Source organism: Myotis lucifugus, unplaced genomic scaffold (genome assembly GCF_000147115.1).
Source record: "Myotis lucifugus unplaced genomic scaffold, Myoluc2.0 scaffold_483, whole genome shotgun sequence".
NCBI lineage: Eukaryota > Metazoa > Chordata > Mammalia > Chiroptera > Vespertilionidae > Myotis > Myotis lucifugus.
In genome coordinates, this window is record NW_005871531.1 from 546647 (window position 1) to 563124 (window position 16478).

Here is a 16478-nt window from a genome sequence, read left to right on the forward strand (position 1 = left end):
ATATGTGCAGAATGGAATGCAGGTATAATTCCCGAGGAGCTTCTGAAACGTGATCTACAACAGTTCTTCATCTGCAGATGCTGGGCCTGAACGTCCACATGCATTTTTCTCCCATTTCATGGGAAGCCTGCGTTACAGGTTCAGTTGTCTTTAGAGTCATGGCTGTTTGGGAGGGACTGGGGGCGAGATGGACAAGGAGACGGTAGGAAGGGTGGCTGCAGGGCTCACACCCTGCAGTTTATCATATGGAGCTCGTCCAACCACAAAGAATAGGAACGCTGCTCACATGGACCCTCAGTGCTGATAAGGGCGTAGGCAGATGGGGCCATGTCAGCCATAAGGAATGAAGACATTAGACCGGGTTTGTTGTGGCTTTTAAAGCCTCCCTGACCCTCTGGACATTGTCTCAAGCTTTGTTCCATTGGAAGGGAAGTTATTATCTAGCGGGAAGTAGTCCTTTATAAAGACAAGAAAGAGAAAATGTTTGGAACCTTCTGTTTCATGGAACGTTATTTAACCTTCCTTTCATTTTTCCACCAGTGATTACTTATCAAGGACCAATCCCATAAGAGCTATCTTAAAATTGATTTTCCCTTAACAGATATTAGGAAAAATACAGATAATAAACATCCACTCGTGGCCAACTGCCAGTAGTCCATTAGGTGTGTATTCGCACATCCAGGAAGGACTGAACCAACTCAGGGGCTTCCGTCTCCAAGGAAGCCAAGTCCAGCTCCGTCCAGGACCTGCTAGGGCTGCTTAGTCAAGTGCCCTGATAAACATTCTAGCCGTGGGTACATCGGTGTTCAGTGCCGGTGCTGCCTGACTGTGTGGTCGAGTCAGCTTCTTCTGGCTCGCAGCGGGCGAAGGTGGACGAGGCAGATGACCGTCGGCACCTTCTTGTTCTCTTCTCAGTGAGTGAGCCTTGTTCTCCGCTCAGGACTGTGCTGGGCAGTGGCTCTCACAATAGTACCCGTGGCTGATGGACCCCATGATGCTTCCTCTAGACCAAGCTACTTCGGAGAGTAACAGCCAGGGCTGCGAGGAATTATGCTGAAACAAATGACACAAATCTGACTGTTCCAGGCCCATCGGGACCTAAAGGGTCTCCCGCCCACTTCAAACTTGTCTTTTTCAAATCAAGTGGCTCTGTTTCTTCACCATCTTTTTTAAATTTCAAGGCTACATGTGAGTACGGTGCCAACTGAAGTCTACTCAGCGTCAAAGACAGAGGTGCACCAGCAGCTAGCAGACGCTTGTCTCCGGGTTATTGCAATAGAGAGGATGCTCGTCGATGAGGAAAGGCTCAAGCCAAGGGTGGGGGCAGGGTTTTCACAGTCAGGAAAACAAGGGAGTCACCCATGAGCCTCATGGAGGTCAAGGTGAGGTTCGGGGAACACAAGAGACTTAAATTGAAGACAGACATTTATTTATATGATATGAGTACAAAAAAATGTAAATAAATGACAAAGTAGAGGCAATTAATTATAGTGGGCAGCGAACTGCAAGCAGAAATGACCCGGAAGCATTTCAAAACCCTTCAGCACGCCTTGTGATGGGAAGGAACACCGAAATAATGTGGACATGTTGTAGGCACAACAGAACGCGTGGCCTGGGAAACTCCGGGGGAGTCCCACTCACAGCCACTAGGAGGCGCCCCTGGGCTTGGGCAGTGGGGAGACCCTGGAGTAACAAACTAGCAAATGAAGTAGAAAAAGGGAAGGAAAAAAAGCAGGAGAAGGAGGTCGAGAAGCTGAGAAACCCGTGTAAACAGGGCAGCACCCCACGTGCAGTCTTCAGTCCCCTGGGCTGGCAACCCGAATAGAGTACTTCGTCTGGGGAGGAGCTAGCGGGGAGCCATTTGCCTTTGGGAACCGGCCACGGCTCCGTCAGGAGCAGGTACCCCGCCTCCCTCCCCAGGTGCCTGTGGACACCGAGGGCAAGCGGATGAGCAGGCTCCTGGCTCCTGCCTGTGCCCGCCCCTTTTGACACTTGGAGTGCGGGAAACGAGTTAAGTCGGCTCGCGTGAATTGCGCGTACTCCGCGGGAGCCGTCTTTAACTCGGTTCATATAGATTTGCGGTGGAGTGCGGGAAACGTGTAAACTCGGGCCGATTGTAACTGCGTATTACCAAATATTTGTTTGTAATCCACCCTTTTGGTGGATGGAACAAAACCAAAAGACAGAGCCATCTTATATTTTGGAGGGGAATTCACCCGCACTCCAAGTGTTAAGTGAACATCCCAAACGCAAAACGCAAAGCCCAAACGCCCCAGTTACTTCTTAGTTCCCACTTTGCTCTGTCCACCTCAGCACAGCTTCCCGGCATCAGATGGCAGATCTCTGTGGTCTGGAAAACTGGGAACACCAGCACCAGCAAAAGAGGGACCTTATATGAATAATTTATTTTCGTCCTTTTGCCTTGAAAACCTCCTGGCTTCATTAGCACAATGAGGGGCTAGTTCAGACCCCCCCCCCCCAAGGTGCTGCTAGAGTGTTTTCCTTGTGCTTTAGGTGTCAGACATGTCCGCTTGGGAAGAACTGAGACGTATTTCTAAAAGGTTTATGTCTAGCTGCGGTCGACTTCATCAAGCGAAATCAGATGAGGTAAGAGGGAAGTGTTTGTGATTTATGTATCATCCACGTTAACCTCAAAAAATGGGAAAAACAAAGAGGATTTAGAGAGAAATTTTGATTTCTCTATAATGGTAGAAGAATGCGTTAGATGACAGTATATGAAGGGAGAGATGGCCCTTTTTGATGCTATGTCGGTGTGTGACATCACATCATAGCAATTGTTGAGAAGGGGAATTAATTTCCTCATTGGTGATAGTGTTGAGTTCTAGCTAAGCCCCATGTCCCCAGAACACGGCAATGGGTAAGAAGTGTCCCTGCTCGGGAAGCATTGGTTGAATGAATGAATGAATGAATGAATGAATGAATGAATCTGTTGAGTAAGAGGCCAGCTGTTGACCGAGCTAGATCACGGCTGTGACTGAGGGGGACATGGTCTGCCTCCTGCAGATGTCTGTTTTTGCCTTTGCTGCTACTTTATCATTTCTTTCAACTACGTAACAAAGGGAGGAGTCTTTGCCGCCGCTGCAAGCCTGCCCACACCCGTTGCTCTTTAGGACTTGAATTTCTTTTTGTTCGTCTTCATCATGCTCATTGACGGTGGTGGGGGACACAGCGCCCTGCTTCCCTGTCGCCCGGAAGTGGCCGAAACTCTTCCTCGCGCTACGTTGCCTGGCTCTCTAAGCCACGGGTCCTCCTCTGCCTCCTCACCTACAGAGACTGCAGAACAGGCCTCACCGAAGGTGTGCAGACAGGGCCTCAGCCTCCAGACCAGCGACCCCTCCCAGCTCCTGCCCGGGCCCTCAGGGAGGGGCAGAGTCGCCGGGGCCTGGACACGTCTGCCGTGGCAGTGACACGGTCACGCTGCACTTGCAATAATTTACGTGCCCGGAGGGAAGATGGATGCAGACAAGGGGGGAGAAGAGGGAGGACCTTATTCTCAATTATCCAACTGGGAACAAAAATAAAGCGGGAAGAAGAGAACATGACACGTCCTTGCGACCACAAATCCGACCGCTGATGACTGCGCAAGCGGCTGTCTGGGCGGATGGAGAAGTCCTGCCTCCCTGATTCTGAACCTGGGTGGCTGGGAGGGTAATGGAGCCCTCAGTTTGGACAACGAAAAGTCATGGGGCCCGGCCGGTGTGGCTCAGTGGCTGAGCATCGACCTGTGAACCAGGAGGTCAAGGTTGGATTCCGGGTCAGGGCACACGCCCGGGTTGCGGGCTCAATCCCCAGTGTGGGGCGTGCAGGAGGCAGCCGATCCATGATTCCCTCTCATCATCGATGTTACTATCTCCCTCTCCCTTCCTCTCCCTTCCTCTCCCTTCCTCTCTCTGAAATTGATGAAAAAAAGAAAAGTCATAGGGTTGAGCCAGCTTTCGAGGTATAAAGTGGAGTTTGCCTTTGGGCCTTTGTGGGAGCGTAAATTATGCAGCCCTGTTAGGCCTTCCTGCGTATGAATTATTAACCCCCTTTGACCTTACCTTTGTGTGCTCACCTGGGCAGAGCCCGTCCTAATGTGGAGGCGGGTCGCCCTGCCTTCTCCTGGATCTGCTGTCAGGAGGAGCTGCTCGCAGATGAGAGATGAAAGGGCCTCGCTGGCGGAGGCAGCTGATGGGAGACTGAACCCGCTTAGGCAGGAACTTAACATTCAGCCTGGATCCCTGGAGCTGTCAGGGAGACAGGCAGGTCAGGAGGAGGTAGGAGGCGGAGGAGGTGCCCTGGCCGGGCCGGAGTCCAGGCCCGGAGGTCCGCGGGCAGGGCCCTCTCTCCGAGGTCTGCTCCGTGAGGGTGGCCTGCAAACACTTTCCTCTCGTGTGCCTTCCTTTCTCATGTTTGAAATGGGAATTTGAGCTGAAATAACATCAGCGCCATTTCATAAACACACCCTAAGTGCAAGCGAGGTGGCTCCTGCACCTGTCGTAGGCATGGGAGAGAAACGAGCTGGGAGGCGTTGGCCTGTGCTGCTCCCTCCGACCGGGCGCTGTCAGGGACCGTCGCCGATGCGCCACGCCTGTCCCGCTGGGTGTTATAAGGGACAGGGCTTCCCACCCGGATGTTGGCGATCAGCCAGGAGCCGTCCCCAGCCCGGGGCTGTCTGCGGTCCTGCTCCCGGGATGAGCAGGCACGGGCTTCAGGGGCTGTTCTGGCTGCTGGAACCATGTGCTAACACGGGAGTCTCCCTGAGCAGCCCGCTCACCACCTGCGATGCCCGAACGCCATCTGCCGAGCTGCCCGCCCTCTGTGCGCAGCGCCCACCTGCCCCTGCCCCTCCGCCTGCCTCTCCGCCCACACGCTGCCTCTGGGGTGAACTTGCTGTTAGGATGAGTGGCAGCAACGTGAGGTGCCTGCGTGTTGGGGGGCCGCCCGCCTCTGTTCCTTAGCGGATGGGGAGCGACTTTCCACGTCGGTGCTGAGTGGTGGGCCGCGGGCCTGGTGTGACATCACGGAAGGGGGCCTTTGTAGGCCCCAGATCACCCGGTAAGAGCAGAACTGAATGTGTCAGACGTGGATGCCAGAGTTTGGAATGTTGCCCAAGCTCCTCTAAAGCCGTCACTGCGGATAGAACGTTCTAGTAGGCACAGTTTCTGTATCTGCACCCGGGCCTGTGCCTCCCGGCCCACTCACTGGGCGCTCTCTTCTGTTCCCGAGGAGCTGGGTCTGCGGGTAGCTGAGTGGGCCCATCCCCCACCTCTTCGTGGGGCTCCTTTCGGGGCCCCCTGTGCGTTGCTCCTGGTGCTTGCCATCTGCAGTCCTTGACACTGCCCCGCGGGGTCTCAGGCTGTCTGTGCCCTGGAGGGGGCGTGTTCGTGCAGGGGCGGGGCCAGGCGTGTCTGCTGGCAGCTGGTGGCGCTGGAGGGGCGGGCGGTGGGGGGCAGGGTCTGCGAGGCCGCTGGGGTGGGCCGTGGCGAGCATGCATTTGGGCACAGAAGGATGAGGAAGAGAAGGGCGCCCGGCCACCTGCTTGTGAGACGGGGCTGACATGATTCAGGCCTGAGGACTCTTCTCTCCTTTGAGCCCATGACCATCCCACATCACAGAAATGATGGCGCCCCATTTCACAGACCAGGGAGCTCAGGTTCCCGCAGCTCAGAGGACGGCCGGGCACCTGGCTGGGCCGGGAGGGGCGCGGGGTCAGTCTGTCCCACCGCACACCTCTGCTCTCAGGCCTCCGGTCTCTTCATCGACGTGGCCCCCCGGGCATGTTACCGTCCAGCTGGCTCTCCGGACGCCCTGGCCTTAGGAGAATCTACAGTCGGGCCAAGACTCGAGGCCGGTGTGTCGGACAAGTTACTTAATTCTGTCCCGAGGACCCCAGAGCCTGAATCGCAGCATGTTTTTAAGGATTAAGTGAGTCAGTGTGTTCAAAGCAATTAAAACAGCCGTGGCACCCAGTCCACACTCAGCAAACACGGCCAGCGGCAGCCGTCAGTGCAACGTGTACCTGCCACCCTGATGGGAACGAGTCAGAAACATGGGAGCCCCAGCTGGTTGCTCAGTGGTTAGAGCCTCAGCCTGCAGACTGAAGGGTCGTGGGTTTGAGTCCGGTCAAGGGCATGTGCCTCGGTTGCAGGCTCAATCCCCAGCTCTGATCTCTCTTACTTCGATGTTTCTCTCTCTCTGTCTCTCCTGCTTCCTTCCACTCTCTCTAAAAATCAATGGAAAAACTATCCCGTGTGCAGATTAACAACAAGAAAAGAAAAGAAGCACACGAGGCAAGGCCGTTCGCATCACAGTCCGTCTGGACCAGGAGGTTAACTCTGAACTGAAGGCCCTGAGTCCATCCCGACCAGGGACCAGCAAGGGAGATCCCGGGGAGGCCCCACCCGCGGGGAGGCCCCGCCCGCGGCCACAGTGCGAGCTGCGCCCTCCCTTCTCCCCCCTCCCCCCTGGAAGCGCTGAGAGCTCTCAGAGCTGCTGCTTCCAGAACTTTCAGGCAGGGGCACTGCAGACCCACCAACTGCCTTGCCTTCCTGGGACCGACTTGCCCAGTGGACAGACTGCGCCCGGGGTGCTGCCCTGCACTCCTGGACTCCTCACCCTCCCCCTCCCAGCCCTGCTCTGAGCCGATGGGACACAAAAACATCGCCGCTTGCTCCTCTTGCCTTTCCGTTTATTTAACATTTTGGATTTGATTAAAAATATCTATTTAGAAAGAAACCTAGGAAATGAAGAAACGTATCAATCGGAATCCTACAGGGGCCGACGCTGAGGCTGTGAATGAGTTCACAGGAATGAAGACTTCATTACAGGAGTCAAAGTTAGATTTAAATTGTAAATTCTCTGTTGATACCTAATTCCAGTCTCAGTGGAAGTGAACTGAATGTTAAAGCCCAACTCAGGCCACGGGCGGACCGCAGCCCCATCTAGGGGTGGAGCCCGCTGTCCTTCTCTTCCTCAGCTGTCCTTCCCGGCTCTGTTCATCAGCACCCCCAACCAGCCCCCCTCACCCCCCTGCACCCCCAACCACCACCCCTCACCCCCTCACACCCCCAACCTCCACCCCATTAGTGGAGCGGGGGAAGCTCAGCCTCTGGAAGCTGCGGGTGCTGTAAGGGGAGGTGGAGGACTGGGTGGCGTTGGCCAGGGAGCAGGCCCAGGGGACACTGTTCTCCCTGGGGAGTCACTGCCCGGGCGAGCCGTGCTGAGGAAAGACTGCAGGGAGGTGGCAGGCCCAGCCTCCTGGTGGTGAGAGGACCCCACCCCCGCTCAGCTGCACCCGGCAGGCCCCGACCTCCTCCCAAAGGAGCCCTGTCTCAGGGAGTGACGCCCTCCCTACAGAAACCTCGCGCTCTGTGTGGGGAAAAGGCTTGGAAAAGACCAGAGGAACCGCTTGCTGGCAGGTCACCAAATATGGACCAAATATGTCCCGGGTGTGGAGATGGTGGGAATGTGTGTGGGAGGCTGGGAAGGGAGCTTATATGCTGAGCCACACCCCTTTCTGTGAGCGCAGTGACACTCCCGCACCCCTGAGGGTCTGCAAACCTCCTGACTCAGACACCCGAGGCCGCCCACGCCCTGCTCCCAAAATCAAGAAAGGACTGTGCGCTAAGCTTCAAGGCTTGTCCCCTTGACCGAAACAGGGCCATGCTGTTGCAGACCGAGGTGAACCGTGGCAGGTCTGCAGAGCCCCGCCCAGCCCCTGGCCCGCCCAGCCCTGTAAGCATGTGACTGCCTGGAGCCCAGATCCCCCACTAGGACAGCTGTGCACGTAGGACGCACCGAGCACGCCGTTGCCGCTGCCGCGCGCTGGGCCCTACATCACTGTCCTATTAGTCTGAGCAGAATGGAGCAGATTGTTTATTTTGGTTTAGCTCCGCTTCAGGGTGTAGCATCAGCTGTAACTCCTAGAGTGACAAATTCCAGCGGCAGTGCCACCCGGTAAACACGGGTCGGAAGCTCTCCCAGTGCCTTTCCCAGGGGGAGGGCTCCTGCCCAGGCGGCCTTGCTCTCACGGGAGAAGCAGGCCCCTCGTACCCCATGGATCGGTGCCGCTCACAGCGTCCCACGGGCTCCATAAGGCGGGCCCCTCTTTCCTTAGGAAATACTCATTTAAGACGACGCCTCCCTTCCCCTCAGCGCAGATGTCACTGTATTGCACGCGGTCAGGGTTTGCAGAGAGGTGTTGGCCGTCTTCAGCTCCAGGGGTAAGAAGGAATCGGTGTGGTCAGCGAGGCAGACGTGGCTGGGATGCCTTGGTCAGGGGCCTGACGGTGCCCAATGGGTGTGGCCACGCCTCCTGTCCTGCCTGCGGGCTCCCAGGTGGGGGTGCTCACGGCCTGGCTCTGCTGGTGGCCTGCTCCTGCCGCCCCACTGCCGGTGCTGGGCGGACAGTGGTGCTGGCACCTGCTCGGGTCCGTGGGCCCCTCCATTGTAGTCACGCCCTCCAGGAGCCGGAGGGACAACGCCAGCGCTCCATGCGTCCCTGACCCCCTCAATCTGCTCTGCGAGAGGGCGTCGCAGGGCTGCTCCCGTGCACAGGGCCCCTCTCCAAACGCTCCGGAAGGCGTCCTGCGTCACCAGAGCCGGGCACCCTGTCCCGGGCCCATCCTCTCCGAGACCGACCGTGAGACCGACCGTGCGTGCGAGCTGATGAGCCCGGCCCCACCTTGTTTTCCTGAGAGCTCCGTGGCCAGGCTACTTTGCAGCCCTCTCACTGAGGAAATGAAAGATGGCATTTCAGGCGCCATAGAAGCAGCAGTGCGTCTGTGAGCTTGTGATTATGTTCAAACTTCTTTAGTTTCACATAACTTACCCTGTAAACCAAAACCAAGATGTCAATACACCGTGATTCTGGGGTTCTACAAACCAGTGAATGTTGAGAGAGAGAGAGAGAGAGAGAGAGAGAGAGAGAGAGAGAGAGAAGAAGAAGAAGAAGAAGGAGGAGGAGGAGGAGGAGGAGGAGGAGGAGGAGGAGGAGGAGGAGGAGGAGGAGGAGGAGGAGGGGGGGGGGTATTTAATACATGGAAGGCAGTTTTCCATGACAAGTAGGAAGTATACAGTCTCCGAATTCCGGGCTCTTCTCTAATACGGTGGCTGCTGCACCGGTCGCTGGCAAAAACCAGGTGTCAGACCCTGTGCCGGGCCTTCGGGAGGCACCCGGTCCCGGACGCTCAGCTCTGCCAGCGAGACCGCGATCCACTGCCAGTCAGAGCCTCTGAGACCTGGAGCAGGACCGGCCGGAGGTTACTAGGAGCCCTGAATCCACACAGCACAGTGACTTCCGTCTGCTCATTCCCTCAGACGCAGTAGCAGTGGGTGTCAGGAGTGTCTGTGGTTCCAGGTTAATTCCCTTCCAGGGCACGGGAACAAATTCAGAAACAGCGGAGAGGATCAAAGCCTGTGGCCGTGTCTCTCCCTGGAAAATGAAAGCAGAAATCACAGTAACAGACAGAACAAAATGACACATCTATGCATGTGTGTGCATGCATCTGTGCATGTGATACATGTGTGTGCATACATCTGTGCATGTGATACATGTGTGTGTTTCTACAATCTGAAAACAATTAAGCCCAAGGCAACACCTCACCTCTTCAGTTCTGCTTGGTAGGGAGACCTGCTCCGTGTGCCCACTGGGAGGACAAGCACCAAGGCATCGCCCGCTGTTCTCTCCATCACCCCCCTCTTCTCCCCATCGCCCCGCTGTTCTCTCCATCACCCCCCTCTTCCTGTCAACAGGAAGCTGACATCCATCCATGTTGTCCTGTGTATCCATAGTTCATGATTACTCTGAGTCCATCCATGTTGTCCTGTGTATCTATAGTTCTGATTACCCTTGAGTTCCATCCATGCTGTCCTGTGTATCCATAGTTCATGATTACCCTTGAGTTCCATCCATGTTGTCCTGTGTATCCATAGTTCATGATTACCCTTGAGTTCCATCCATGTTGTCCTGTGTATCCATAGTTCATGATTACCCTTGAGTTCCATCCATGTTGTCCTGTGTATCCATAGTTCATGATTACCCTTGAGTTCCATCCATGTTGTCCTGTGTATCCATAGTTCATGATTACCCTTGAGTTCCATCCATGTTGTCCTGTGTATCCATAGTTCATGATTACCCTTGAGTTCCATCCATGTTGTCCTGTGTATCCATAGTTCATGATTACCCTTGAGTTCCATCCATGTTGTCCTGTGTATCTTCATCGATGAGAAATACCCATATTGTGGATACGCCACAGTTCCTCCGCTCACCAGTTCAGAGACACCCGGTTGTTTTCGGTTTGGGGAAAACTGCTGTGAACATAAGCTTTCCTGTCAGTTAGATGTTTAGGGGGCAATGGCTGGAGCCGATGGTGGGAAAACGACTCTTTTTAGAAACTGCCAAACATTTTCCAAAACGGTGTGTGTAAGCAGCTGCCCACTGGGGGGCAGCCCCGGTTCTCTCCTGCTCCCTGTCTGAGCAGTGCCCCTCTGGGCCCCCTTTGCCTCCGGATGCGGATGCAGCAGGCACATGGCTTCGCCTGGCCCCTCCCTGGGCCCCGGCTGGACGCTCCCGCAGGACAGGAGAGTGACGCTCCCACAGGACTCAGCTCGTTCACTTCCTGGCTCCAAAGAAAAAGAAAAGGAAGGAAACACAGGAGCTTCCCACTTCAGTTAGCTTAGTTGTTGAACATTGTATGAGATATGTTGTTGCCTTTTTCCTTTTTAACACCAATGCCTTTTCTGGATACCCTTCAGGGTTCTGGCTCAGGGCTCCCTCCCAACATGGCTTCCCGCAAGTAAAGCCTCCAGAAATCCCCAGGCTTTTCCCCCGCGAGCAGCACATGCGTTAGCCTGAAGGTTGTGCGAAGCCAGGGCCCTAAATATGAACTGTCTTTCCACCTTCTCTCACCTAAAGCTGAGTGCCACCAGCTGACAGGAAGGCAAGCTGTGACCATACGATGGGAGGCGATGGCCTCTCAGTACCCCGAGGTCTTTAGGGGCCCCAGATCGGAGCTGCCACTCCACCACCTTCATGCTCCAGGGCGGGGCCAAGCCCGCTCCGGGCAGCCAGCCGCCCGCCCCGCTGTCCCGGTCTGTCCGAGCCTCCCCAGCCCAGGGTGTGGGGTGCGCAGGGCAGGCGGTTGTGTCTGCACTGATCCCCTTAGCTGTGTTTCATGCTTGAATTCGCATTGTCATGCCATGTTGATTCTGATGATTTTTAGCACAATGTTGTGGCATGTTACACAGCGCTTTTCTGTCTGCATGTAAAACAGGAAGCTGAATGGAGAGCATAGTATTTTCTACACACTCCACCAATCCTTCAACTACGGGAACATTCTCACGCCGGATCCATCTACCGGTGCCCCGGGAACTCCACCATCCGCCTCACTCTGAGCCGTTCCCACTGTCGATCTGTTCTGAGAGGACTGCCCTCTTTCAGGCTGGTGCTCTGTTCCACACGCTGCACAGCGCCTGCCTCCCCCGCCTCCCGGATGGGAGGGACACAGGAGCCAGCGTCCTGTCAGCGCTCGCTCATTCGCCCTGAGGGATGGAGGGCACAGCCCTGCAAAGTCCTCGGTGTGAGGCTTGGTGAGCGAGCAGCGCAGATGTATCATCTTTAAACCACCCGGTGACTGTGATCATTCCTTATGGTAAATAGCTCCTACCATTCCCCGCCACCGGACCGGCGGCTCGCACATTAATATTTCCTGTCTTGAGATGTGGGGATACCCCAGAGCAATTTATGGCACGGCGGGGTTCTTATTTAAACCAGATCCGTCTTCAGATCTTTCCCAATCTGGCCGAGAGCGATGGCGGTGAAGGAGGCCTCATCTGCTTCCAGCTGTTACTCACAAAAGGAAAAGCAAAGCGAGGCCCTGGCCTGAGCTGGCAGGCGTCGCGGGCGCCACACGGCAGCGCCACGCGAGGGACGTGGCCCGGGAAGAGGTCTGTGCGGGGCGAGAGCCCCCCTCTCCTGAGCTGAGCGGCTGGCAGTGCGGACAGACCGCGCTCTGACCTCACCCGCGGGAGTGCCTGTTCTTGTCACGATCGCTGTGGGCCCTGCAGTGACTGTGCGGCTGGGTGATGAGTGAAGTGACCGTTTCCACCAGAGGCGTTTTCCTCTCGTGGCCACATCCCCTTTGGAGCTGCTCATGTCACTGTGTGACGGGCGACAGGGGTGTCGTTAAGATCTGCCCGCCACCTGCAGCTGCTCGGCAGCGTCAGCCTGGTGTCAATGCCGTCGCTACACCGAGTCCTTGTGTGAATGACTCCAAAGCGCTGGCCACCTAGCTCCCCGCATTTTCACTTTTAAAAAAGAATTTGGGCAAATGCTGAGGTCAGACATTCTCTGGAGTCAGTGGCGGTTCGTGCCCCCGATGGATGGAGATCCATTAGGAAGGGAGCCAGAGAGTTTCCATGTTCTTCATCGTTTTTTCTGTGAGGTATGCACCACGTCGTTTGATGTAATATCTTAGCTAAAGCTTTGTAGACAAGGGAAGCCGTGGCATTTGTCTACCACCTTCTCTCCCTGTGGAACGAGTGCACTGAGCCAGGAGCTATCCGGGGACCCCTTCCATGAACCCCAGAGATGGGTGAGGGGTGTCGAACCCCACCCTTTCGGTAGCACTTCCTACACTGTGAGCCCCTGACCTGTCTTCCCCCCACAGAGCCGTGACCCCCACAGAGCCATGACCCTCCCACAGAGCCGTGACCCCCCACAGAGCCTTGACCCCCTGCGGGGAGGGAGGGACAGTCATGCTCACCGAGTCACCGTGACAGGACAGGGCCTGGCTGGCCGCCTTGTTCAGAAGTCCCGGGAGAACGGACCAGTGAAGCGACAGAGCCTTTCCCGGGTGTCGCTGTTCATTCCAGTGCGCAGAGCCTTTCCTGGGTGTCGCTGTGCGCGGACATCGGGGCTTCGCGGCTGAGCTCCGGGCACAGGCGGCCCTTCTTGTGCAGCAAGTGGGCGCGTGGGGCCCCGAGGCCGCGAGCCCACCCGGGACGGGGCGGGCCCACAGCGGTCAGGTCGTTCGCAGGGTTCACAGGGCCCCGATTCCCGCAGGCGAGGGGCAGGCGCACTTGCTTCGGGATGGGAACGCGGCTGCTGGGAGTCCTGAGGCCATTGGGCTGTCAGAGCTGCTTTCAATCCTGAGGGTCGAGTCCATCGGTCAGGACAGCGGCGGCTCGGCCTCCACGAGGCAGGCTTGCTCCCCTGGCTGACTCCGCTCATGAATGGACTCCAGGACTTGGGGTGACCGTGGTCCCCGCGGCGTGTCAGCCGTGCGCTGGGGGTTGGCGGGTGACGTCGCTCAGTGCAGATGAAAGGAGACGCCTGTGGTTGCTGAGCTTTCAGCCATTGATCTGCTGTTTAGCAGCTGTCTCTAATGAAAGGGATTTGAAGTGACAGTTGCTAAGAAGATAAAGTCAAGTGACTTAATGGTGTGGTTTTCCGCCTCGAATGATTCTTATCTAATCGAAGGCTCTACTAAACCCCGGGAGCCCTGGCCACTCTGGGACCGCGCTTGCAGAGAGCGTGGGGAGGTGGCTCCCAGCGGAGGGGGGGAGGGGACGCTGGGGAGGTGGCGGGGGGAGGGGCGCTTGCAGAGAGCGTGGGGGGTGGCTCACTGGGGACGTCTGTATTCTGTGGCACAAACACCGTGGGGACAACGTGTGGATGGTCCAGGGTCACGTCGGGTCGGGAAACTGAAGGACTTTCTCCACCTGCGAGGAGATCCTACCTTTATCTCCTCCGTGATTTGCATTTGATGCTTTTCCTTCTCACTTGCATTGCTTTCCGTGCTGTTTTGGAAGACTCTGCCCTCCCTAAGCATGTATTTTTAAATATATTTTTATTGGTTTCAGAGAAAAAGGGAGAGTGAGAGAGAGAGAAACATCAATGATGAGAGAGAATCATCGCTTGGCTGCCTCCAGAGATCCATCCGCAACCCGGGCACAGGCCTCAACTGGGAATCGGACCGTGAGCGCCTGGTTCAGGGCCGGCGCCCAGCTGCTCGGCCACGGCTGGCCCCATGCACGCATTTGTGTTTACTTGGCCGTGGGCCAGGGCTCAGCTCCCGCCACGGGGCCTCCCCCTGGTTGCCTGAGGCCTTGACCGTGGCTCTCACTGTCCTGAGAGCAGGTGGCCCTGCAAAACATGCCCTTCAATTTCATCCCGCAGCACAGGCAGAAGCGGCTGTGGTGTGCCCACCCAGTTCTGGAAATCACGGTCCTGTGTCTGCGTTTCCCCTGCGACACGGGTCAGGCCACCGGTGCGTGGAAGGGAACCGCGTGAGCACCGGGAGGTGGGCTCCTGGGGAACACGCCCGAGGCTGCTGCCTGAGCCACTGTCTTCCCACCTCCTCACCCACCGAAAACATCCTCCCTGTACCCCATCCTTCATCCCTCTCCTGTCATCTAACCCCCTGAACACATCCCCCCTGTACCCCACCGACCGTGTCCCTCTCCCACCCACGTCATTAGGTTTCTATTTCCTTTGAGCGTAGACGTGCTCCCTTGTCCTCACACATCCCAGACTGTGTGGGACGTGGCGTTCGCTGTGTGCCGCGTTGAGTGGGAAAGTTGGGGCCCAGCCTCTCTCACCGACCTGTGCAGAGGAAGTGGACAGACAGAGAGACAGACAGAGTCCGGCAGTGGATGGAGAGAGACAACAGGTGAGGGAGAGGGAGATTAAGCCGTGCCAGCATGCCGCTATTTTCTAGAGACGAGGGACTAACTTACAGGGGCTCAGCGTTCTCCCTGGGGTGGTACGTGTGGCTGAGTGCCCTGTTTTTTGCCCAAATTCCTTCAACCCTGCCCACCTGCCATGGACAAAAGGGTCTGGCCACTCCCTTCATGAAAGCGGAAGTCCCTGATGACCAGTCGCTCAGCACTGTCCCCGCGGCGTCCGTGACTCCTTTCCCGAGTGACGGAGGCCGTGAGTAGCCTTTGAGTCGCTGCTCTGCGCCGGCTCCCGGGGACAGTCACCTCTAGCTCCATCAGTGAACATTTACGTGTGATTTCAGCAAAGGGCACCCAGGGCCATCAGGAGGAGCAGCGACCCCCCGAGAAGATACGTCCCGTCCCGCACGCTCTCCTCAGAGACGTCACTGCTGTCCCTCATGTCATTCCCACCGAGGCCACAGGCACCCGGGGAGCTCGCGTCCTGTCCCGGACCTACAGGCAGATCAGGACTCCCAGCTCTCCCCTCCGCCTTCCCTTGGGGTCGCACTCACTAAACGCCACCCCTCCCGTGCTGGGGGCCTTCAGGGCTCCGGGACCCCAGGCCACACGCCGGGCGCGGCTCACGTGCTCAGGGCTTGGCTCTCAGTGTGTCTCTTCTCCGGGGCGGCTGCTAAGCCCTCTGTTTAGCCTGGTTCCATACGGGGACGTTTATAACTGTGCTCACATGTCCTCCCGTCTCCCTGTGGTCTGTGCAGGCTTCAGCGACCATGTGGCCCAGCCCGAATGGACAGTGTTTTTCACAGAATCTGCTGGGAGAGGGGAGGGTAAAACGCAGCCGCTCTGCGGGGTCACAGAGCGCAGACGGGCTGTGCGTGCCTGTGTGGGCGCGGGTGCTCACGTTAGAAATGGGCAAGTGTTATATTTGATCATCTTCAGGGAGAAAACGGGGACAAGGGAAAAGGTTGGCAGTTCAGACCTCAGTCCGTGTTTCATTGGAAAAGGCCCTGAATGGGCGTGCGTGGGTTCAGACACGGGAAGAGGAAGCGCACAAAGTTATCCAGGGGCACGCCAGCTCGGACCAAGAAGACCATTGTCCTCAACACCCATGACCTTAAAATAGCAAGGTCTTCTCTTCCATTTTGTTCTGCATTAGCTATTGCTTTGAAATAAGTGAGAAAACAGAACATTGAAAATATTTCAATCGTTAAGGAATTACCTTCTTGTAATATTGATGTTTGATCTCAGTCTTCCTGTGGAGGGGGCTTCTGAAGAACACAGATGTGTGAGGAGCTGGGTGGGAAATGAAAACTATTTTGTATTGTATGATCATTACCTAGAGAACGGGCTTATCTAAATAAGCTCCGGCGACTTTTTTGCTATTAAAATGGCCGTGGGGCTGATCTCACATTAATATATTCAGCCCGTCTCCTATTTGTCATAAAATTGGACGGTTCATTTGCTAGCAAAAATACATAGTTATTCGGGAGATTTTTTTCCCTCCTACAAAGTGTTTTAAAGGCATCCACAATGTTTAGGCTCTGTCTGTATCAATTTACAGCATCTCCTGAGCTTGATTTAAGAAACGGGAAACTTGGGTGGGATGGGGGTGGCGACACAGACAAAGTCTTAGAGCCGCAGAGCCTGCGGAGTCGTTTTTCATTCCGAAACTCGCCTTTTCTGCTTCCCGTGAAACATGAGCGCCTGCTCCCCTAAGCACTCGGGTGCAGTCGTAATTTTTCTTTTGACTTTGGGGAAGTTCAGGTTCTATATATTATTATAATTAAATTCCAGAA

General features: G+C 56.1%; 1 protein-coding gene across 1 annotated transcript in view; it reads left to right on the top strand.

Annotated features, from left to right (window-relative positions):
- PRKN (parkin RBR E3 ubiquitin protein ligase) overlaps positions 1-16478 on the top strand; it is a 429225-nt gene that overhangs the window by 337404 nt on the left and 75343 nt on the right. The window lies entirely within an intron of this gene.